The sequence below is a fragment of the Chelon labrosus genome, assembly GCF_963514085.1.
Source record: "Chelon labrosus genome assembly, chromosome: 2".
Taxonomy (NCBI): domain Eukaryota; kingdom Metazoa; phylum Chordata; class Actinopteri; order Mugiliformes; family Mugilidae; genus Chelon; species Chelon labrosus.
Window position 1 is genome coordinate 22,319,312 of NC_140338.1, and position 24,178 is coordinate 22,343,489.

The 24,178-nt window shown below is 41.4% G+C and overlaps 1 pseudogene across 1 annotated transcript; it reads right to left on the reverse strand.

Annotated features, from left to right (window-relative positions):
* Window positions 1-7,469: 7,469 nt before the first annotated feature.
* LOC311494620 (C-type mannose receptor 2-like) lies at window positions 7,470-23,213 on the reverse strand (annotated as a pseudogene). Its single transcript has 8 exons — window positions 23,063-23,213; window positions 21,396-21,521; window positions 20,635-20,734; window positions 20,293-20,361; window positions 19,940-20,031; window positions 19,218-19,331; window positions 17,806-17,905; window positions 7,470-7,599 (listed from the first exon to the last, which is right to left on the reverse strand). The product of its transcript is annotated as a C-type mannose receptor 2-like (transcript).
* Window positions 23,214-24,178: the final 965 nt, after the last annotated feature.

A 24,178-nucleotide genomic window follows, 5' to 3' on the forward strand; every position in this document is an offset into this window, starting at 1 on the left:
GTAGCCTGCAGCTATAGTCCTGAAACTGTCTTAAACTTCAGTTACTGCATTTCAGGAAGATGATTTGTAGTTTTTGCAATGGATTCTGGTGATATTACTGACTTCTAGCAGTATCCTCTGACACACTGCTCCTACTACCTGCAGCTATCTTTGACTCTGTTTCTTATTTAATGCCACACTTCAGCGTTTACACGTCACACAAACACTGACTCATCTCCCTCCTCTGGTACCTGGCAGCGTGTCTTGCTGTTTGCAGTAACTGAATCCTTTTCTACTTAATGAGTTTTGGAGAAGAGGCCATATCTGCACCTCCCCATCACCACAAATTCAGTGTCAAAGAAAAACTTAGCAGACTTCAGACCCTCCGCTGAAGCAGCACTTCACTGTTGCAATAACTGTTGCGCAATCTAAGTTCCTGCTCTGGCTACATGAGTCTTGTCTTATCTAAATCAGTAAAGTGCAAATCACGCATGACTTTCATGGCAAGTCTTTACAGTTCCGTTCAGTCACTGTCCTGTGGGATGCTTCGTGTTCATGGTTGACGTATGTTGAAAGATGTTTGAGTAATCTGGGGTCAGTCAGAATAAAACTATGAGGCCAGTTCAGTGGAAGCGTCTCCCGGGGGTTCACCGCTCCACTCCCCCTCTTGGCAAGAGACAGGCGATTCTTGCCAAGACCCAGCTGGAGACACTTTTCTCTCAATCACAGGACTTCAGGGAAAACGAAACTAAAAGTAGACGGTTGAATATGAAGCATGGCCCCGACAAGTCTGAAGAGACAGTCGAGGATGTTTACACGAAGAACTGAGTAACTGTTTAAACTTAGTGTTTTTCTCATTTTGTTTGAACAAAATGTCTTTCATAACACACAGTATGTCGGTACTGTGCACACATTAAGACTGTGCAGGGAAAATGAAGGTACTTTATTTTATAACCCACCTTGGGGCTTGCACATGTCTGGCTTTTAAATGAGATTTAAAATGTCTGAAATAAAACAAATCAAAGAAAGAACGAAATACAATATTTAAAACATCCTCGGTTTGGGGCTCTCAGGAGAGTCCGAGGGCAAAACTCGGGGAGGGAATCTGTGAATAGTTAAATTGGGAAGTCACATCTTCAGATTGTTCGGGGTCTCTGCGATAGCTGCGGGGCAAAATTTTGCAACCTAAAACCCATACAGAGTTCACAGTTGCAGCCGCTTGTTAATAGTTTATATTTTCAGGCCGGTCAGTGGAAAAAATCTGGAGTGTAACTTTAAATATTTCGGACGTGGATGGAAAACATTTTCAGTTTGCTCAGGAGACTATCAGCTCACTAAAACTCCAGGCGACTCTGCTCATTTGTTTGTCCTGTCCTTGATATTTTCCTCTTCTTATCGTTTGTTTCATGTGTTGCATCCATTTAGCACTTCAAAGAGAATCTGTATGACTTTTGGTTTCTTATGAATGATAGAACACAGCGCACTGCAGGGACGTGTGAGAGGAGGAAATCAGTCCACCTGTTCATCTCCTGGCTCACACCAGCCCTGCAAACAGAGACTGTTCAGCCAACATGTCCAGCAGCGTCTGTCCAAAACGCAGCGACATGTCACAGTTCGATTGGTCAGTTAAGGTGAACGACACGTCTGACAGGTCAACTGGAGTCCAGGGCACGTAAGACCTTGAGTAGTTTGGAAACATAGACGGAGTCAAAGGTGGAGCTCGGGGGGCTCGCGTACGGACCATCCACCGGCGATGGCCTCTGAGGGGACCGTGGAGCGGGAAGGGGGCCGGCTGGGAGAGCTCCTTGATGGAGTCCACGTACTCGTCCAGAGTGTGGTAGGTGAAGTCCGGGTCTCCGTCCTCCATGTCGCTTTCCTGCATTTCACTGATGGTCGGAAGTCTGTCCACAGTGGAGCGCAGACATCTGGGCTTCATCCTGCGGAGGAGAGTAGGTCCTTTAATGAATAAGAAAAAGAATAAGAAATTATTTATTGTCATTGTCAGGTAAAAAAACAACAAAATACAGCAGCAATAGCAGCAACACACAAGAAAATCTACTATATATACAAGTAAAAACACACAGTAGTGCACACATGAATGTACTTTAATGTATTTGTTTTTGCCTGTCACAGCTTGTGGCGTGAATTTCTGTAGGAACTCTTCTAGTCAGTTTTTTTTTTTAATGTATTTTGCACCCTCTGGACACCTTCGTCACAAAATGTACACATGCAAAAATCAGCCATAAAATCGTAACGCATACATTTTTTTCTTCTGCTTTTTGTCATAAATCACTTGAACAACTTCAGACATGTTCAAAACTACTACACTGTATTTCAATAGTTTTCAGGATTTTAACCCCTCAAATGCCAGTCTGAAAATATGAAGTATTAAATGTTTTTTACAAAACAAAAAAACACTTTTCCAAAAGAATAAATTAGTGGGTGGATGGGGCTTTGGTGGTGATTAAAGTCTTGGATGTGTCAAAGATTAACAATAAAACTGATTTGATTGCATTAGTATTTTTTATGTAGTGCCAGATACTCCCTCTGGACACCTCCGTGGCCTAAAATGCCCCATTGACTTCCATTCATACCACATTTTTTAACCTGACTGTCATTACAGTATAAAACCGTGCATTCTGCAATGTTAGCATTTCATTTAGAAGAAAACTAGTGATATGTGACATTTTTACTGTATTTGATCAGATTCAAACATTCACCTATCGTAAGCCGATGCATGAAATTCTTGTAAATTTCCCATTTATATTATGGAGCCGTGTGGCTACCAGGGGGCCCCAAGTGTGTGTGTGTGCGAGAGAGACTGTGTGTGTGAATCTGTAGCATGAACTGATCATTTCAGGGTTGATAAAAGGACATCTTCTTTTGAGGGATGTTTTTCACGAGTTTTTGAAGAGGTGTTGAGTAAAACCATGGCCTGTGTTCCACCAGATTCAACTGTTTTCCCATTGTTAGGCCAATGCATGAAATTCTTTTATTACATCTGATACATCTGATTCATCAGTGTGAATATTTAGTGTGCAAACTGCAACAACTTTGAAAAGACCAACAAAAGAGAACACAACAGAACATATGCCCTGTAAACAAAAGCTATATGTGATATGTGATGTATATGTGTTTTAGAGAAACAGATTTTTAACCTGTACTTCGCTGGCTTGCTGTGGACGTACTGTCTGAAATTAGAGGGGCCTCTGAAGGGTACCAGCTGCTGACCAACACAGATGTTGTCCCGCTGGATTGAACAGGACAGTGAGTAGACAGCGAAGAACGGGCAAATCTGGTCCATCCATCTCAAGCTGAGATGTTGCGCTACATTCAGGCATGATGGCAAATCTTGTAGTCCCTGGCATCATGCCAGTGGGTGCCTGAATGTAGCGTAGTGTCTCGGCATGAGGTGGAGACCAGACTTGTCCGTGCTATGCTGTCCACTCATTGTTAGGATGATTATGGTCCACAGTGTCCTCTCCACTTTCAGAGGAAGAATCAGAGGCACTCTCAGAAGTGAAGGACTCCAGTTAGTATTCCAGACTCCCCCTTGAAGTTTGTGGTTTCTTCAGATGAGTCCTGCAGCTCGCTGGCAGATAAAGGCTACATGGCCATTTTTAAAGCCTCTTCTGAACTGAAATGCTGCTTCATTCTTGCTCCTTCTCTTCGCTCAAAGTCTTTCACTGAAATGTCCTCCAGACAAACTGCATGTTTATCTTTGGCTGTGAAAGCACTTAGGTACATATACACACTAACAGTTGTTTTTGTTTTTGAGTACAGCAAAGGCAGGAGGCCATTATTTTACATAAGCACCTCTTCAAAAACTCATGAAAAAGATCCCTCAAGTGATGCCCTTTTATCAACCCTGAAATCATCCCTTCATGCTACAGATTCACACACACGGTCTCTCTTGCCCATGCAGGCACGCACGCATGCACACATTCACATACAAATGTGCACACTTGGGATCCCCCAAAATGGGAAATTTCTGAATTTCATGCATTGGCCTACAATAGGAAAATGTTTGAATCTGATCAAATACAGTAAAAATGTCAAATATGCCTACTTTTCTTCTAAATTAAATTCTAACGTTACAGAATGCATGGTTTTATACTGTAATGACAGTCAGGTTAAAAAATGTGGTATGAATGGAAGTCAATGGGGCATTTTAGGCCACGGAGGTGTCCAGAGGGAGTATCTGGCACTACATAAAAAATACTAATGCAATCAAATCAGTTTTATTGTTAATCTTTGACACATCCAAGACTTTAATCACCACCAAAGCCCCATCCCACTACTGTTTACTTTATGGAAAATAATTCAGTTTTTGTTTTAGAATCATTAGACTAGCATTAAAAGGTTGAAAACCTGAAAACTATTGAAATGTTGGTAGTTTTAAACAAGTCTGAAGTTGTTTAAGAGATTTATGAAAAAGATAGTAGAAAAAGGTGTCCAGAGAGTAGTAAATTTGAGTAGGGCATCTGATTTTTAATCCTTTAAACTTCACTGATGGTAATGATGATGAATGGGCCCTAAACTGTAGAAATGTCTTATTTTTGAATTTACACACAAAAAAATAGAGACTCAATCTGTACAAATGTATTTATTTAGTTATTAAAAAAACAAACAATGTTTGCTTTAAGTTTCTTTTCTTTATGGATGTATTATTAGTTATATATATATATTTAAATATAAGTATTTCGGTAGCATAAAAGGTCCTGGCTTTCGTTAGCTTACTATCAAAAGTAGAACAGGCAGAGAGGATGAGAAAGTGAAGAATATTATTTTCCACGTCCAGACAACAGGCAAAAGTCCAAGTGTTAAATAAACGGCAAATAAATACATTTAAAAAAACATAATAAATGTTGTTTTTGCCATATGTTTGGACACATCTCTAAATCTGAAGTTGGAAACAAGGTCTGCTTTCTGAAATAAATCAGCTTTATTTAGATGGAGCAAGACTTTTGTTCTTCTAAACAAATTAAAATCTCTCTCCCTCGCTAAGCACTGCCAGATTATGTAATGTTCTTTCTCAGAAAAGTCCAAGTGTTCGAGAAGATACAAACCTGTTCTTCTGCAACATGAAGGTGTAGATGCAGTTTTAAAGTCACCACCATGTTGTTTAGTTAAAACACTCTCCGTAATGGTTTCATCCAAACAAACTCACCTGTGTTTCCTCCTGATGTTCCTGTCTTTTTTCTTATAAAGCAGAGCCTACTTCTTCTACTTCTTCTTCTTCTTCTTCTCTCAGCCTTTAGCGAGGATGCCAGCAGTCTGTGGGAGTGAGCTGTGCTTTGCCGAGACTCTCAGCATTTACGGAATATGTTGCGCTTACATGGAGGTGATTGTGTGAGCACTGTGGGAGGATAAGCCAGGACAGGGGAGCTTTTACAATGCATTAGCCAGTGAGGCTAAGAGATCCAATTATAGCTGTTAGAGCTCAGATGGAAAGTCAGGCCTGGGGTGGAGGAAGTGGGTTTGGATGGACTGATCCTCAGGAGGCAGAGAGGGGGGTCAGAGGTGACGAGGTGATCAGTGAGTGGGTTATCGATGGTGGAAGTGACTGTTAGTGGCGTCACTACAGCTGGAAGTCTGGTATCGATTGGTTTCTCTGCCTCTGACAACCTCAACAGCATCTACTGCACATGGAAGGAAGAGCCGGTGAACTGTTGCCCCAGTGGACAAGACCAGGGGGCATATTCCTAAAGATTCTTATCACAAATAGTTGCTCCTAGCGCCCAAATTCAAAGTTAAGAGTAGATCCCATAAAAAGATAAAAGGTATTCCTAAAGAATCTTAGCTCTTAAGAGTGCTCCTAAGGTGAGATCTGTTAAGAGCAGAGAGGAGAACGTTTAAGAGGCTTAGGAGTTTCTTAAGCAGAGGAGAAAATGAGAGCAGAAAGGAGGCATTTATCTGTTGTGCTACATTTTCCCATGCCTGCTTTTTGGCTTGTAGTGTGACACTGGGGCCAAATCTACCTCTCAAAACACTTTTATGTGACCAGTTGAGCCAGAAGCAAACACTGGTCCTCTGTCCAGTTTCCTAATTCTTTTCTTCTCCATTGCTGTTCGGTTTGTGGAAATCTTGAACGCCAGCCAACACTGCTTATTATAGACCCGTTAGCAATCACAGGAACTGATGAAAGCTGAGCCATTTTACCCTTGTTAATACCAAATGGGTGAAAAATGACCAGCATGATAAATGAGTGTAAGCAGATAAATATAACTATGAGAAATATGTGAATATTGTCCAAGTGGGCCTGAGTTTTCACACAATTTGCAGGATAATTTTAAAGTATACCTTACTATTTATTTAACAGAGATTTTCATTTTATGTAAAATATTATTTATAATTACAGTCTTCATAGAGATTAGATTCTACACTGAACAAAAATATAAACGCAACACTTTTGTTTTTGCTCCCATTTTTCATGAGATGAACTCAAAGATCTAAAACATCTTCTATATACACAAAATAACCATTTCTCTCAAATATTGTTCACAAATCTGTGTAAATCTGTGATAGTGAGCACTTCTCCTTTGCCGAGATAATCCATCCCACCTCACAGGTGTGGCATATCAAGATGCTGATTAGACAGTATGAATATTGCACAGGTGTGCCTTAGGCTGGCCACAATAAAAGGCCACTCTGAAATGTTCAGTTTTATCACACAGCACAACGCCACAGATGTCGCAAGTAGTGATGGTGAGATGAAGCCTCATGAGGCATCGAACCACTTGAGCCAACTGGTTCGAGAAAGGGTTCATCTCTCGAAGCTTCATGTGCACACGAAACCACCTACTGGCCAGGTGTATAATCACAGGCAGCTGTAGCTATTAACCACATTATGTGTGATGCATTGAATATTTGTGTCTGTAATGGCTCTTGGGAATGACTATGAATTACAAAAAAAATAAATCTATGACCAAATAATTTCTCTACTTAAATTATCACATGTGTATGATAAAATATTTTTTGAATGTATTCTGTGTGTGTAAATTTTCTCAAGATGGTAGTATCATATGATATGGCAGGTTGTGTAATGTTTTTCTGTCACTTTAGGCAAATGGCATGGAAGAGGGCACTGAATATGTCTCTTCCGAGCTGGCTCCATCCTCTTACCTATCTTTCTCTCCTCACTCTCCTAAATCTTCAAACCATATCTCTCTCTCTAAACTATCTCCAAATTATATAAACGCTATCCAGACTCTGAATTGACCGCAACTCTCTATCAAAAACCCCGAGGGGTTTATATTGCTGTCAAACCTCGCGGCAAAATCCGAACCACTTTCAGTCACGTGGTACAGCCGGGCAGCGAGGCTTCGGACGTCAGGAGGCGCGTTCGACTTCATGCAGATCTGTGCAGATCTGACTTGACGTGATGCATGCTGGGTCGAACAAGTTCATTTTAACCAATCATATTCGAGGTCTATGAGCAGAACAACCCTGCATGCAAAGAATTTCTGCACAAACTGTCAGAAACCGTCTCAGGGAAGCTCATCTGCATGCTCGTCGTCCTCATCGGGGTCTCGACCTGACTCCAGTTCGTCGTCGTAACCGTCTTGAGTGGGAAAATGCTCACAGTCGATGGCGTCTGGCACGTTGGAGAGGTGTTCTCTTCAAGGATGAATCCCGGTTTTCACTGTTCAGGGCAGATGGCAGCCAGCGTGTGTGGCGTCGTGTGGGTGAGCGGTTTTCTGATGTCAGTGTTGTGGATCGAGCGGCCCATGGTGGCGGTGGGGTTATGGTATGGGCAGGCGTATGTTATGGACGACGAACACAGGTGCATTTTATTGATGGCATTGTGAATGCACAGAGGTACCGTGACGACATCCTGAGGCCCATTGTTGTGCCATTCATCCACGACCATCACCTCATGTTGCAGCATGATAATGCCCGGCCCCATGTTGCAAGGATTTGTACACAATTCCTGGAAGCCGAAAACATCCCAGTTCTTGCATGGCCAGCATACTCACCGGACATGTCACCCATTGAGCATGTTTGGGATGCTCTGGATCGGCGTATACGACAGCGTGTTCCGGTTCCTGCCAATATCCAGCAACTTCGCACAGCCATTGAAGAGGAGTGGACCAATATTCCACAGGCCACAATCAACAACCTGATCAACTCTATGCGAAGGAGATGTGTTGCTATACGTGAGGCAAATGGTGGTCACACCAGATACTGACTGGTTTTCTGACCCCCCCAAAAAAATAAAACTGCACGTTTCAGAGTGGCCTTTTATTGTGGCCAGCCTGAGGCACACCTGTGCAATAATCATGCTGTCTAATCAGCATCTTGATATGCCACAAGTGGGGTGGGATGGATTATCTCGGCAAAGGAGAAGTGCTCACTATCACAGATTTACAGATTTGTGAACAATATTTGAGAGAAATGGTTATTTTGTGTATATAGAAAATGTTTTAGATCTTTGAGTTCAGCTAATGAAAAATGGGAGCAAAAACAAAAGTGTTGCGTTTATATTTTTGTTCAGTGTATGATTAAGTCTACTGATTTGACAGTCCATTCTATGCCCATTAGAACCAAAAGTGTATATTTAGGATCAACCAATTACACCTTTTGAAAAGATGACTCATACCTAGCAACAGAGTCAACCTCACCTCCTCACTAAATTAAGAGTTTCTCTCCATTCCTTGCTCAGAGTTCTCTGGGAATGTCCTGGACTCACTCCTAAGCTAAGGCTCCTTGCTAGGCAGACCAGCACCTTCCCATCTCCATCAATGGCCAGATAGTGGAGTGGGTCCCCTCCTTCCGTTTCTTAGGCACCACTATCCATCAGTCCCTATCATGGAACCTGAACATTAGTCTCATTATTTCCAAAGCCCACCAGAGGTTACACTTTCTCCGTCAGCTGAGGAAATTTGGGGTCAGTAAAGCAGGCATGATCCACTTCTATCGGGCTACCATTGAAAGTGTACTCACCTTCTCCATCTTGGTCTGGTATGGTAGTGCCACCAGCCAGGACAAACAACGGCTTGAGAGGGTAGTGCGCAGAGCCTCAAAAATCATTGGCTGTGTTCTGCCTACCATAGCCTCACATTTCATCACCAGAATTTCAAGGAAAGCCAAAAACATCATTTCTGACATCTCCCATCCAGCACACCATCTATTCACACCGTTACCATCAGGGAGAAGGTTCAGGAGCATAACATGTAAAACATCACATTTTAGGGATAGTACCTATCCACAAGCTATTCGCCACCTGAACATGCACTAAGCACTAAGCACTTTATGAGTTAACTCCATAACCTGGTTTACCTCCAACCTTACTGCTGCTTCTGTACACCATGCACTTTTTCTATGTGTGTTAAGTGTTGTTACCTCTGCTATTTATGTGCCTATTCTTTTTTGGCTTTAGTACTGTGATGCTGTGTTGTCATTATGTGTGTTACATGTGAGCATACCAAAACACATTCCACTTTTAGCTCCGTGTTAGAAAGTTCCCAGGTAAGACATTCCTGGCATTTGGCTGTTGTGGAATGAACAAACAAATTCATTTATAATACACTTATAAAAACAAAGTGTCAGTGTCATTTATTTTAATTTAATGTAATTAATTTGTTCTTAATTTGAAGAACAAAGAAAAAAAATATATGCTAAATACTACTAAAGGAGGGTGGCACAGTAGCGAGGTGGTTAGCACTGATGCCTCACAGCGAGCAGGTCACCGGTTCGAATCCATGTGCCGACTGGGCCTTTCTGTGTGGAGTTTGCATGTTCTCCCTGTGTCTGCTGATCCTCCCACCATCCAAAGACATGCTCATTAGGTTAATTGATGATTCTAAATTGGCCGTAGGTGTGAGTGTGAATGGTTGTCTGTCCCTGTGTTAGCCCTGCGATGGACTGGCGCCCTGTCCAGGGTGTACCCCCGCCTCTCGCCCGATGACTGGGATAGGCTCCAGCAGACCCCCTCGACCCTTAACAGGACTAAGCGGGTATAGAAAATGAATGAATACTACTAAAGGACGTCATAGGCATAGGCTTCGTCAAAACTATAGCTGTGTTAAGAGGTGACTAGTCACCCTCTATTGGTTTGCTTTTGTGTTTGGTTTCTTTTTTTTGCCTCAGGTGTGCAGAGTTGAGCTGTGTCTGGTCGGTATGCTGGGGCTGGGCTGCCATCTCACCTAATTCTTATCATCCAGTCAAGCTGAACCATACTTGAGGACTTTCCACTCTTTACCCCCGTGGTACTAACACTTGAACCAGTTATTGTTGTTTAGCCTATTTCCTTTGTGCCCTATCCAACTGACCTGCTTTTCTTTGTTTGCTCCAGGTGCAGCCCACGCAGACACAGGGTAAACATGCAAACTCCGCACAGAAAGCCCCCAGTCGGCCTGGATTCTAACCCGGCCACTGTGGAAAGTGTGAGGCATCAGTGCTAACCAGCAGGCCACTGTTTGCCAGTGACTAAGACCCTGAAACTGTTTGCCTCAATTGCTTTGCAACTGAGGCAGTCCACCTCTGTTCAGTGTGTTTATTCAGTGTGTTCATTTAAGTGTAAATGTAAATGAGGGGCCTTCATGTTGAGGAAACGGAGATGACTGTGTGCAAGGAGGCAGGACTGTACAAGAAGCTTGGATAGTTTAGAAGATAGCTTATCTATCTAAATGAGCGTAGGGAAAGTCCGCAATTGCATCCAAGCTAGTTAATGAGATTGCCGTGCAACTCCGTTTAAACAAACTCTAGGGATTATTTACACTAGACGCTTTCTCCCAAGATAGTTTATTAGAACCATCTTGTTTTGGTCCCAATTTTTCTTTTTCTTTTTTTTTTTTTTTATTTTGAAATAAGTAATTTTTTGCCCTTTAAACTTATTTTTTCCTAAAACTGGATATACTCTTAGTTGTCTTGTTTTCTTACTCTCTCCTCTCTCCTCCATGCTGCTTCTGTTAGTTTAGTTTTCTCTTCATCTCAGGTGTGTCTAATTTATCTCCTCCCTTCAACCTCGTTTCACCGGTTAACTTTCAAACAGACGACATCGGCACCAACTGAGTTTGGAAGACACAGGGGTGTCTGTGAGCTTGAAATTTACAATGAACAGAAACATCTGGAAAACTGTGCGAGGCCTCTTTACCGTCAAACCACCAAAAGTCTCTGTGGTGTTTTCAGTCGAACACAGCGGCATTTTCTCTGTCTGACTGTTGCCTTCGAGAACTGATACGCCGGGCGACAACAACAAATGCGGCTGTAAAGGGTCTTAGTCACTGCTGCTGAATGGACTGTGGCTGCAGAGGAAAACATTCTTTAAGCGCTGACTAACTCTGATATGTGAATGCATCTCAGTTTTAACAGATCTGGACTGTGATGAATGCAGCACATTTAATTACGGGGTGTTTCAACTGATAAAAAAAATACATCCCACAACCAGTCATAAGAAAGAAGTATGTGACATTAAGTGATAGAGGGATTTTCCACAAATACGTGTGACGTGTATGGCTAAGTCGCTGTCACTCTTCAGTCCATCCATCGCTACATAAAGTCCGCCCAAATGATTTGATTGGCAGATCTTTGCGGAGCATGCTCTGGCTTCCAGGTTAAGGCCGTTGGTTTTATAGTGATTAAGCTAAATCAAATAAAACACTATTAAAGTGGTAAAATCACAAATCTGAATACGACGATAAATGCTAGGACATTTATAAACATCTCTCACAATACAATTACTATGCTGAGCTCAGGTTCGTTATTTATACATATGCAATTCTTGTATATTTCCTTTCTGCTTATACTATTGTATTTTATTTATGTCATTATTATTTTTATTTACATTTTTTCATTTTTTACTGTCTTACACATATTTTTGTTTTTACATTCGTACTTTTTTTTCAAGCGTGTTTTTTATGTTCAACTGTCTTTCCTGTTTTCATTATTTCTTCCTTCCTTCTTTACTATCTTCTTTCATCTTTTCTTCCTTTTCTTTCTTTCATTCCTTCCTTCCTTTATTCATTCTTTATTTATTTTCTTCCTTCTTTCCTTATTTACTTTCTTATTTCCTTTCTTCCTTTCTTCCTTGGTGGTGTATTTATGTTGGACCTCTGTGTTGGCCCTCTTAATTGTCACATTTCCAGTCATGTATTCCGGACATGTCTGAAAGCTGAGTCACTGTTCCGGCTCCCTTCTGTGAAATCCTGGATATGAATTCCTTCCATGTTACATGCGGAGACATCATTCACAGCGCATCCCTGGCTTCAACATTTGTCTGTGTTTCACTTTAATATGAGTTCAAGGATGTAAACCTGAATTTCAGTGGAACCGTTTCAGCTTCATACTGCAAAAATAAGTGTGTGAACAAGCACCCTTCACTTAGTCTTACATCTTAGTATGAGCCAAGCAAGTGTCAGTCCGCTTCGTGTTTTCAAAGCCTCTCCTCAGTTTGAACGTAATGCGAAGCAGCAGCTCAAACATTAATAGTGGTAATAGTGATTTGTTAATGCGGCGATTTGTCCTCATTAAAATGCGTTTCTTAGGTGGAAACTTTAATGAAAACAAATGGCTGTTCTGAATGTGTGGAAGAGGCTCAGACACAGCCCCACTGAGAACTGACCTCGGGGACTCACAGCTCACTGTAAAGAGGCATTCACTGAGCTTGCATGCTAATGTGCTATTTGAGGCACATTTCCTTGGCAGCATGGGCAGACGTAAACCCAGAGATTAAGGTCAGGACCGGAAATAGACGCTGCTGTGTTTAAAAGGGCCGGCACACAGATTGAAGGAAGACAGAAATAAATTCACCTGCTCTAATGGCAGTCCACTTTAAGGTTTGGTTCATCTGGTTAATTAGCGCTAGTCAGCATTAGTCAGCATTAGTTTATTGGCATATGTAATATAATCATAATTAGAGGAAATAACATAATTAAAGAATATGTAAATATCTTTGGATATACTGTAAATTGAGTTGCTTTCTTTGGCTGTAAAACTCTGGACACACCAAACACACATACAAAAAAAAAAAAAAAACCTGCAACAAAGGCCGACTGTGACGTCACCTCAGTCTGGACCAAAACATTGCACTTGAACACACCACAAATACTACAGTCAACAACCCGTATACACTCTTCAAATAGTGTATACGGAAAATAGCTCTTAATAACAGTAGATGACAGCAGTCTGGACTATTAGCAGCTATTTGTTCATGTCACTGCAACAGATTTTTTTTGCGAATAAAACTTTGTTGTCTTCATTGTAAATTATTTGAAGGCCAGTTCCTCTCCTTCCTCGGATCAAACATATGCTCAGTAAACATTAAATAAATATGATCCTTAAATTAATACTGAGATTCAGGGACTTGATCTGGAAGTGTCTCTAATGTAGTACTACCTACATGGAACAGAGTTAATTTGCGATTTGCACAGGTACGTTACAGTACAGGTACACTGGAATTCTTGTGCGTTTCCCTGAGTCAAGCTTACTAAAACATAAAAACGCCTATATTAGGAAATGTGCCTAATACGGGCACACAAATCCGTATCAGGACATGGTCTTGGGGTCACCTCACTGAACTTGTGCAGTGTAAACAGTTCGGAGTGGCCCATATTGCACACACACGATTGCACAATGTTATTGTATTGCACATTGTTCATTGTAGCTCATCTTTTAGCTGTGTTGTACGGTGAGTTGTGACATGGGGAGTCTCCTTCCCTCCTTAAAATCCTGTGCCACTATTCTGGCAGTGGCCGTGAAGAAAAGACTCACAACATTAGCGGATTTTCACACAAGCCCTGACAGTAGACAAAGAGAACCCAATCAAACAAATGAAACAGAAACATTATACTTGTGACATTTGTCTTACATTTGTGATATATTCATTTAAATAACTAAATTAAAGATATTTCAAGTTAACAAAAAAAAAAAAAGGGCGATTCTGTTTCACAGTACAAGTTTGCTCATAAAAGATGTGCAGCACTTCCCAGAAGGTGCCTGACGGTATTTCTGCAGAATTATTTAACAACTGGTGATTTAACTGAGTTCATTCTTTTAATGTGAGGCAAACTGCTTTTTAAAAAGCTGTTCACTTTCCAGTACAAAGTCTGCATTGTGGCACAATTAAGGGCCATGTACACTGACAGGTGCCGACAGGTGGGTGAACACAGATGTATTTACAGGAACAGTGACTAAGGAAGGACTGAGAGGGACAATGGAGGGATATCTGACGCAGAGGAAAAGATGACGGGGTGTACTTCTTTCTCACTTCCACTTAAAATGACTTCATAACAATTTAATTTTTGTATCTGTGACTTCACACAAGAAGAACATGTTTAATTTCTGCATAACTGCATAACTGCAGTGGCGGTGTAGTGCCCCCAGTTGGTCAGAAAGCGGTACAACACCCTATTCTGGTTCTTTCCTTGGGCCTCCTGCCCTCTGCAAACACATGGTTAAAAATAAAAGACCAAAATCATATGCACAAAAAAATAAGTCTGACAAGATCAAAGGGACATGCAGCATTCAGCGAGAAAGTGATGGTGCAGCTAAATGCTGCTGATTTTCTCAGCTGAGTGAAAAGTTTATTTCTTCCTCCTCAAATGTTGGCTCAGCTGTAAGGAACCAAAGACAGATGATGTGAAGCAGCTGTAGCTTCACGTCCAACACATTCCTCAGTGGAACAACTCTCCATTACACATTTAATATAACCAAGTCAGACTGCTGTTGCTCAATACTGATCTCCCTTTCTTTCCAGATGTTTTGTTAAGATGCAGGAACAGCTCTTATCTGGCACTGCAGCATCCTGGATCAGTTTTCAGGGTCATCTACAATCAAGACCCCACCGATACAAAAACAAAAAAACACAAAAGTTGCTGTGTGTTCCCAGTGAAGTTACTGTAAGCAGCTTAAACTGTTCTAACATTTGCGAGATGACATTTCATGGACCTGATCTACTCACTGATAATAGTATCAGGTTACGGAAGCCATTTTATGGCTCGTCAGCCACCATTTGTTTTGCAAATCTCCAAAACTTGACATTTGGACTCAATTCCCTGACAGTCAGAGAAGTCTGAACCAGCAAGTGGAGCACTGTGAATGCTTTACGACCGAGTCTTCTGGCATTGCTGATAATCTGAAAAGATCAGATGACACATTCTTTTCCAGCCCTCGTATTGACCTCCGGGTCAAATGCGACCCCTCTCGAATGTTTCTATAGAACATGTTTATATAAATGTAGTTTACTGCTCATGAATTCAGTAAACTACATTTACGGACTTAAGTTGCATGGTTGACGGAAAGACAGTACGATGACTAACACAACTGGAGGCGGTTTCCAGTGGTTGACTGGGGAGGATAGAGTCCTCACAGAGGTTTAGTCTTTTCACTATGTCTTTAGAGATGGTGTCGTGTCTGTTGGCTTGGTCTTTCTGCCATTTTGGTGCCACAAGTTTGGTTCGCACTGGGAAGATTACCTTAAAAAAAGGAAAAACTAGTCAATGAACTCATGGCAAGAGCACCCTTCTACTGAAATACAAACAGGATCATCAGAAGAAAGCCTCACCCATCTCCTCATCGCAAAATCTGACGTCTGCAAAGCATCATACGGATAAAACAGAGGTTTAAAAAATAAATAAAATGTTGACCAAAGTGTTACAAAAATCTGATACAAAATCCAAAAGAAGATGAAGGGGGTTGAGAGTTGTGACTGGGAAAACCAGGAGTAAGCTAGTCAGATCTGAGAGACCTTTGTGGGACGTGTGGTTGCACATTCACGCAAAATCAATCCTAAAACATACTGGAATATAAAAAGGTTTGCTTGATGAAAAGAATATTGGTTCAGTATGGAGGTGGACATATTCTGCTTGTGTCGCAGCCAGCAGACGATGCACAGATCAAAACCACGGGACAGATTTAGCATTCATCTGCAAATATCAGCATTGAGCGCAAAGCACCACAGAGCTGCTAGCATGTATCTTGTTTAACGACAAAAAGTCAAGTGAAATGTTAAGCTAAATATTTGAATTACGTTTATTCTGGTTGCCACAGGGATGCCCCATGACCTCTAATTCAGACAGGAAAACTCAACACACAATGCTTGTCCACCTCCAGTCACTTTTACAAGCTACCTAGCCGGCAGGTGTCTGGGACTGGTAATTAGTACAAATTAAGGTTTGAAACCTAGCAGTTGTGTAGCTGTGTTTGGTGCTTTGGCACCACAGTCACAGACATGAATTAGAGAGCAAAAGTCAGAGGATATGGTGTTTTTAAATAGAAATAAATTAAAATTAAACAAAGACTACACTTGGCCATCATCCCCTTTGGACTCAGGAACTGCCAAACCAGGCCACACCCATTAGGAGTCCATATATGGTCCAGTTCCTGGGGGAATGCGCCAAGTGTAGTATGGATGAGGGGGATTTTTGGGAGATGTCGGTATAAGTATTGATTTTGAGCAGTTGACGGTCATATTTACTCTTTAGAATTATGTCTCAAAGTTTTTTTCACTGTTAACTTATAGAAACGTTTTCAGGAGTATGAATTAATCACTGCCAAATGTTAATTGATTTACTAATTGTATTTCCCTTGTGTAGGCGGAGCCACTATCTATATAAGCAGGAGATGGCGCTTCTCCTGGGGGATTTTAGATGTGACTGGCCAGCAGGCCACAGTGGTCGCCATTGCCAGGGGCCCAGATTTGAAGGGGGCATAGCCTAGTGCAGATTTCTAGTTTGACCTTTAGATTTGTTTGTTTGTTTGTATCTTAGTTAAGTGGATTACAGTTATTTTCTTTTTCATTTCTATTTCTTTAGTCTAGTTTTTCTTCAGTTTGGCCAAGCTGACCTGCACTGTGTATATTGCACCATGCTCACTGCTGGAAGAAAAGGGGAAATAAAATAAATTGTTGAACAGTATAAAGTTCTCATCCTTTTTGCCTTCACCGCTCGACCAACCTTACACTGGTCAGTGATGATTTAGTTAATTCGACTTGGATAGAAAACAACCAGAGCTACTGCCATTATCAAGCAGAGTACAGCTGCATTTAGACAGTTAAAGAGTTCTGTGGGGACTTTTGTTTCCCGAATTTGATCCAAGTTTTGGTGAGGAGGAGGAGGAGGAGGAGGAGGAGGAGGAGGAGGAGGAGCAGCATGGGTGTTCCAGATTAGAACGTCATTATAATTCTGCAGAATTTTCCAACATGAAAAATAACCACCTCAAAACTGTGGAGTGATAAACAACTTTGGATTTATTTGGACACTTTGCACAATGCATTAATCCGGCGGCCCTGCGTGGATTTAAAGTGCAGTTCACACAGCTGCATTCTTCACACAAAATGAAGGAAGGCTCTGATCACAGGCATAATTACTCCAGCCGTCTGTAAAGAAAGAAATGGGATTAAGATCAAGCCATAGCTCAAAACTGCCAGAAAATGTTGAAACCTTTAAATCTGATTAAAAGATAAAGTTTTGAAGAGTTGCACAATGTTTGTGTAATTATTTTTATTTTATATCACCATTTTAAATGTTCTAAACCTGGAAATCGAACTGAGGCACTGGGAGAAAAGTGACAAATGTGATGCTCTGGAAAAGTTTTGGAAGAATATTGTAAAAAGACAAAGGTAAACATTTTAAAAGATTAGCAGACTTGCAAAACTTAATTTTTTTATTTATTTTTTTCTCTCAGTTTCAGCGTTTCAAGAAATATTTTTGGGAGTTTTGAATTATTGCGGGATGTCAGTCCCATAAAGAAAGAGAGAAAGATTTTATCAAGCACTTGCAGTATGATAGTATAAGTGGTTATATATTGGTCACAAAAATAAATCTATATGTGTTATGGTTTTTAAAAAAGACCAGCAGCACATCTTTTTTATGGAAGTCTTCTTACCTGAGGTGTATGTTGAAAGACATGGGCTGGTGCTGTCTGGAGACATCTGAGTAAAAAATCCCTGATAAAACCAGGAGCCATCGAGCCACATCCACTGGCCCTGCAACCAGACAGACGTACATCATCTCTGTTATTATTAAACAGCGAGAAGCAGCATGGAAATTATACACTGGAAGCAGGGGGAAACTGTCCACAGTTCAAAAATACACCCAGCAACTAAAGTTGACTAATCAGCATCCCGTGTCTTATTACGTCATGCACAAAAAGAAATGTAAAAACTACGATTTGGGGTTTTATTATGAGCTGTGCACTGGATTATTCCTTGGAGCCATTTGCAGTGACTTCCAGGGACACAGACTCAGAGAAACCACGTGGTAACTGGTGAGATTTTAGAATTTATCTGAACTTAGCTTGGCTAGCAGATACTTGGATCTTGCTTCAAAGCAGACTGTTCGAGGTGAGAGTTAAATAAATATTTCCTCTTCTCTTGTCGTATAGTTGTCATGAATGGAGAAATTAGCGATAGACGCTAAAACTGTTTTTGAACCAGGCTGTAAACGTGTTTATTTCTGCTATTAAGCTGGACATTTGAACACGGAGGTCAACGGGGATTGATTCACTGTTGGTGCCTCGAGGAGACTTTTACGGGCCTGGAGGTTGCTGTTTGGTTTTGGTTCAGTTGTGTTATAATGACTAGTTTGCTTGTTTGAATTAATTGTGACTTGTTTAATTAACTTAACGTTTTCTAATATTATTGCACATTATATGTATTTTTAGCATTAAGTAAATGTGCAATGTACCTTACCCTTTAGCTAAAATGCTGTTGATGTTGTAGGTGCACTACTCTCCATATTTGGAAGGTTTAACCAAAAAAGATGGTGTTGACCATATTCAGCATTAACATCAGTCGAGGGGAAACCGATCACAAGTGACCAGCGTAAAGTACAGGTGTGAACATAGATCCGATCTCTGACCACATTTGGAGCCAGTCTGGGTCACATGTGTCCTTATTCCTTTCGTAGTGTGAACACACAATGCGTCCTGAGTCGCATTAAAGGCCCTCTACTCAACAGAGGTTCTCCTACATTCAGAAATAAAAACACACAACCAGTTTGACCGTTTGGATTAAAAAATAAAATAAAATAAATAAATAATCCCCCAAGTGTGCCAAATTGAGTTTTTACATCTTGAAAATGGTATCTGGTTACAAAATCCTTCCCACTACAGGAGGCAATGTGCACACAATTCTAAGTCATCAAATCCCAATCACAAACGAGTTTCCAAGGAAAAATACACATCACTGCACTGAATCCTGTTCCGGGCTCACTGGGCGTAAGGGGTTCAATGCCTGTTCTTACACCATTACTTTAAGAATAAAGATGACAAGATAATGTATTGTTAATTATTCTCACCTCAAGGTAGAATCCACCGAGCCAGGTCGAAGTGGAGACTTGCTGATAGAGGAAGGAATACTCCTGAGGACCGTGGACGGACACCAGGCTGGCCTCGAGATCAGCGCAGGACGCCTAGTGCAGAGATAAAACCAAAGCCATCAGTGGAATGAGTAGCAAGCAGAGGAACAGAGGCTGAAAGGAAAACCAGGACAAATGAAGACAAAAGTGAAAATAGAAAGGGATAGTTGTATTAGACCTGGAGGGGCACATGAACCTTCAAATTTTAGACACCTTTTAAAGTCCCCATGAATTCTTATTTGGCGCTAAAGTGTTTCTAGATAGTATGTCTTGCACACACTAACAAAAAGGTTGTAAGAATTCTTAATTTCCTATAAAACCATTTGAAAAGGTTGATGACTCATCCCACACTTGGGGGTGTTTTTTTTTTTTCCAATTTCTGCAACTAGGCCGCTATCAGCTTGGTGAATTTGGTGGAATTTGGTAGGAATCAAAGTTGTGGATGGTGTCTCCTTCAGGTAAATGGTATGTCAATCAACTGTATCAGTAGCTCCCATTGGTCCTCAGAGTTGGGATTAGTTCAGCTTGATACTGCCTACTTCATGTCTCCAAAAGTTTTTTTTCTCCTGATATGAACTCCCCAACTTTCAAACTTACAGATTAGCATTAGCAAATTGCATTTGTAAACACTAATGCCAGTTACTGTATTGTGGTGTATTTACATCAGCTTCAGGCCAGGTCAGAGAGTTATGGTTGTGGTAATAGCATCGACCCTGGAACCCCGTCCAGCCTTCAGGACAAACCGCTCTGGACGCTATGAATATCAAACAAAAACTTAACAGCAGTCATCTGGAATCCACATCATCAGATTTCCATGTAACACAACAACTCAAATACCACACTAAATGTTTTCCAGATGTACTTTCAGTTTGCTGTTTTATCAATTATTAAACAAGAGGCTTAAATAATGTCTTCATTAAAATACAATACCATAAATGTCTTGGCATGCGTGTAACAATAATAATGTCTATTTCTGAATTCACTTGTCTTTTTTTTTCTTTTTTTTCGGACTTACATACGTGGGAGTTCTTTGCACAGATGGAGGCGAAGCCACTAGTGTCGCACGGGGTATTACCCCATGCCTCTGTGGAAAGAGAAAAATAGAAAAAGGCCATGAGAAGAAAGGAGCCTAGTCTTATATAACTGTACTAAAAAGTCACAAAGCTTTCTTTTTTTCCTAATCTGAATATTAAGTCCATGTGTGTGATGAGCTACAACATTCTCACAGAGTCACTTATTGTCCTCACTCTTCTGTTGGCTGCACGCCTTTGAGCATCTTGTTGCTGTGGTGTTTAAAACCCATTTATACAGTGTGTTATTGGGGTCCCTTGGCCACTGTGTGTGTTTGCCTTCCTACCATTAGAATAGAGCATTAGGCAGGGGTTCCTGCTGTCTGGGGACTCGCTGCCCCAGCTGTTGTTGTAGAACCAGGAACCATCAATCCATAGCCACTGGTCCTGCAGGAAAACACAGCTTCATTATCACAGACTTCACAGTTCACTAAATAAAAACTATTAAAATTTGACAAAAAAGGACACTCTACTGGCATGACATGGAGTTTTGCCCTTACTTTGTGACTTGGGTTTCTCCTCAGTGAATCTATCCTTGTTCCCTGTGATAATAAACACACTGAACCCCAGCAGTGTGAGCTGAACAGAGCCAGCAGGATGAACTGACTGAGCCAAGTCAACCTCTTTTAAAGAGTGCCCAAGCTTTGACTACTTGTTCTGTTTCTGAATGCATCCAACAAAAACCTTAATCCTTAAAAAACAAAAAGCCAAAGCTCTCGGCTGTTAATCAAAACAACGTGGTTAACTGTGACTGCGACTGGGCTGATGTAAAGCTTAAAAGCTCCAAATTAGGTTTTAGTATTATTTTCTTTTTAAAGATGAAAGGATAATATTCCATATCTCTCTGTAGAGTTATAACACAAATAAATCTGTTCAGGGTTCCACAGAGATGGGGTTAAAGCGTCATAAAGATAGAAATCAACTAAACATTGATTTCTGTACAAGAGTGTGTGCCCTCATTCCCTCAGTCTTCTCAATCACCTCAGCTGTAAACAGATATGTCTTCGGTCCGCTGCAGATTGTAACTAGCGTGGCTAATGGTCGGTACCTGCAGGTAGAAGCCGCCCAGCCAAGCTTCTTGGTTGCCAGCACTATTGGCAAGCTGCTGGAGGAAACCGTATTCCTGAGCACTGTGGACGGACACCAGCGTGGACCCCAGCATGGCGCAGTTTGACTGGTGGAAGAGAGGACAGGGGGACATAAGGAAAAGAATGTGTCCTGCTCATAAAGACAGACTGAGGTTAAAAAAAAAAACACACTCTACATTTCAACTCAAATGTAAGAAATCAAAGTATCAAGATTACTTTCATCAGTTGTCCTCAACTGTATCAGCCTGATTAAAATAACCACATGCTCTAGTAATTGCAACTTTGTTTTTTTAGTCCTAATAGACGTATGGATTAAAAGTATTCCATGAGTTCAAAAGTACGGACACACCAAACGGACATCAGATAATTAAAATAATCTAGATGTTTCTCATGTCTGAATTTGAATTATCAGAGCATGACAATCACAGGTGGAACACATGTGGTTAAAGGGCACTCAGTTCATTTAAGGATCCAATTAAAGGCCCAGGCACACCAAACCAACATCTAAGAACTACCAGCAACCGAAGACCACCTGTGACGTCTCCTTTGTCCAAAAAGTTCCACTTGAACACACCACAAAGACTACGGCCAAGGGCTTGTGGGTATATACATACGTTCTGCACCTGAGAATAAATAACTCTCCATACCAGCAGGTGGCAGTAGCCTGCATTCATGATTCAAAAGAGGAAACAGGAAGAGCTACGGTTAGGTGGGAGGCTAGGATGAGCTACAAATTGTCAATCAGAGAATCCTCTTTCTTTTTGCGTGCTCTGGTTTTCTAAGCGTATACGAGTGTCAGGTGTCAAATTTTTGACCTTCTGCCTAGAGATGGGCAGATGAAACCTTGTGAAGATTTTGGGGCTTCTTCCTGATTGCACCGAAAAAAGATTCCAAGCCTCAATGACAGAAATGACCAGAAGTGACGTCTAGTGGTCAGCTTCAATTGTAGCAGCCACAAACTTCCAAATGATTTACGCATCTTGTTGATTCCAGTTCCAAAAAAAAAAAAAAGGAAAGGAAAAACAATTAAGTCAGTCTTAAGCAGCTGTGTTTTCATTCTGTGAATCATTGTCTGGTGTCACCGCATTTTTAAATGTCAGATTAGTAGTTTAAATGTGTTTCCCTGTTACTATTACTTAAAACATGATTCAGATGGATATGAGATATGATGTGATAGATTTTTGTTTGCTGTGAAGTGAGATGACAGGTATTTCAGCATCAGTAATTGGAGGTATGACTAAAGGTTTCTGAGAAGTTCTTATGCAACGCTTTGAAGCCGGGAGCAAACACTGAGCGCTTTGCGTCTCCTTATAACAAATGAAGCGGTGCAAATTATTTGAACCAGTCACCTCACATCCTATGTTTCATTGCGACAGTGTAGGAAGCCTCAGACGTCATCAGTCATCACAGAGATCTGATAAGTCTCGACACAGTGTTTCTCAATCAAAGTGAAAACTCCTTCTGATCCGGCCAGTCTGTTCTGACTGAGGTGTTTTATTTATTTATTATTAGTTTAATAGTAGTGTCAATGGATACACAGCTGACTGATGAGGTTTAAAGATCATCCACAGATGAAACTTGTGTTTCAGAGTGTGTGTTTGGTGCTTTAGCCTTGTTCAGTGTTTACCTGAGCCTGAGGCCATGTCATGCCCACGTTCTCAAAGTAGTAGCAACGTCCCTGGAACACCTCCCATCCCTCAGGACACATTATCCGGCTCACCGAGCGAGTTGATTTCAAAGCTGCTGCTCCAACTCCTTTTGTTGCTATAGTTGTAGTAGTAGTAGTAGTAGTGGTGCTTGTTGTAGTTGGTATTGTTGTCGGCGTTGTGGTTGGTGTTGTTGTTTGTGGCGGTGGAGACGTAGTCATGCAACATGTAACAGTGGTGGTGGTGGTTGTTGTTGGAACTGTGGTCGGCGTTGGTGTTGGTGTTGTTGTTGGGGTTGTTGTTGGTGTTGTTGTTGTTTGTGGTGGTGGAGACGTAGTCATGCAACATGTAACTGTGGTGGTGGTTGTTGTAGTCGGAATTGTGGTCGGTGTCATGGTGGTGAGGTCGTAAATCTTCGTCAGTGCAGGGGTTTTCGTGGCTGTGACATTGACGACCTCTAGAGGAAGAGGCACTGTGAGGAAAAAACATCAAATCCTGTATTAGTTCAAAGAGATGATTAAGACCTTCACGACTGTCTTACACATGGCTGAGGGGGAAAAAAACAACACTGCGGAGCCCTCACTTCAAAGACTATCTCAGACCACTTCTGGTGTTGCACCTGTAACACCAACGAGCCCACCAACTGGCTGGGACTTTTCTGTGCGGAGTCTCCCTGTGTATGCGTGGGTTTTCTCCGGGTGCCTCATCTTCCTCCAGCTTCCTCCCACAGTCCACAGATATGCTTGTGAGAGGACTCTAAATTGGCCATAGTCCTCCGCCAGGACCTCCTAGAGGACAAGCGGTTGTAGTTCATGAATGACTGAATTGATTTAGCTCAGGAATTCTGTTTTAATTTCCTCTGCAGTGAATATTCCTGCTGCTCTTGTCAGTGTTCTCCCAGCGAATAAGATCCTGGTCTTTGAATTCTTCATAAATCTTTTGCTCTGCTTTCAGACAGTTTTTCAATCCTTCACCCCGTCGTCACCTCTTCCTGGTATCCTCCAAGTCTCCTAAGGTCCTGTCCCTATTGTATTTCTTTATGTGGGACTCTGCTCCATGATCCCATTCCTCTTTGGAGTCTAATTTCTACTTTCTGC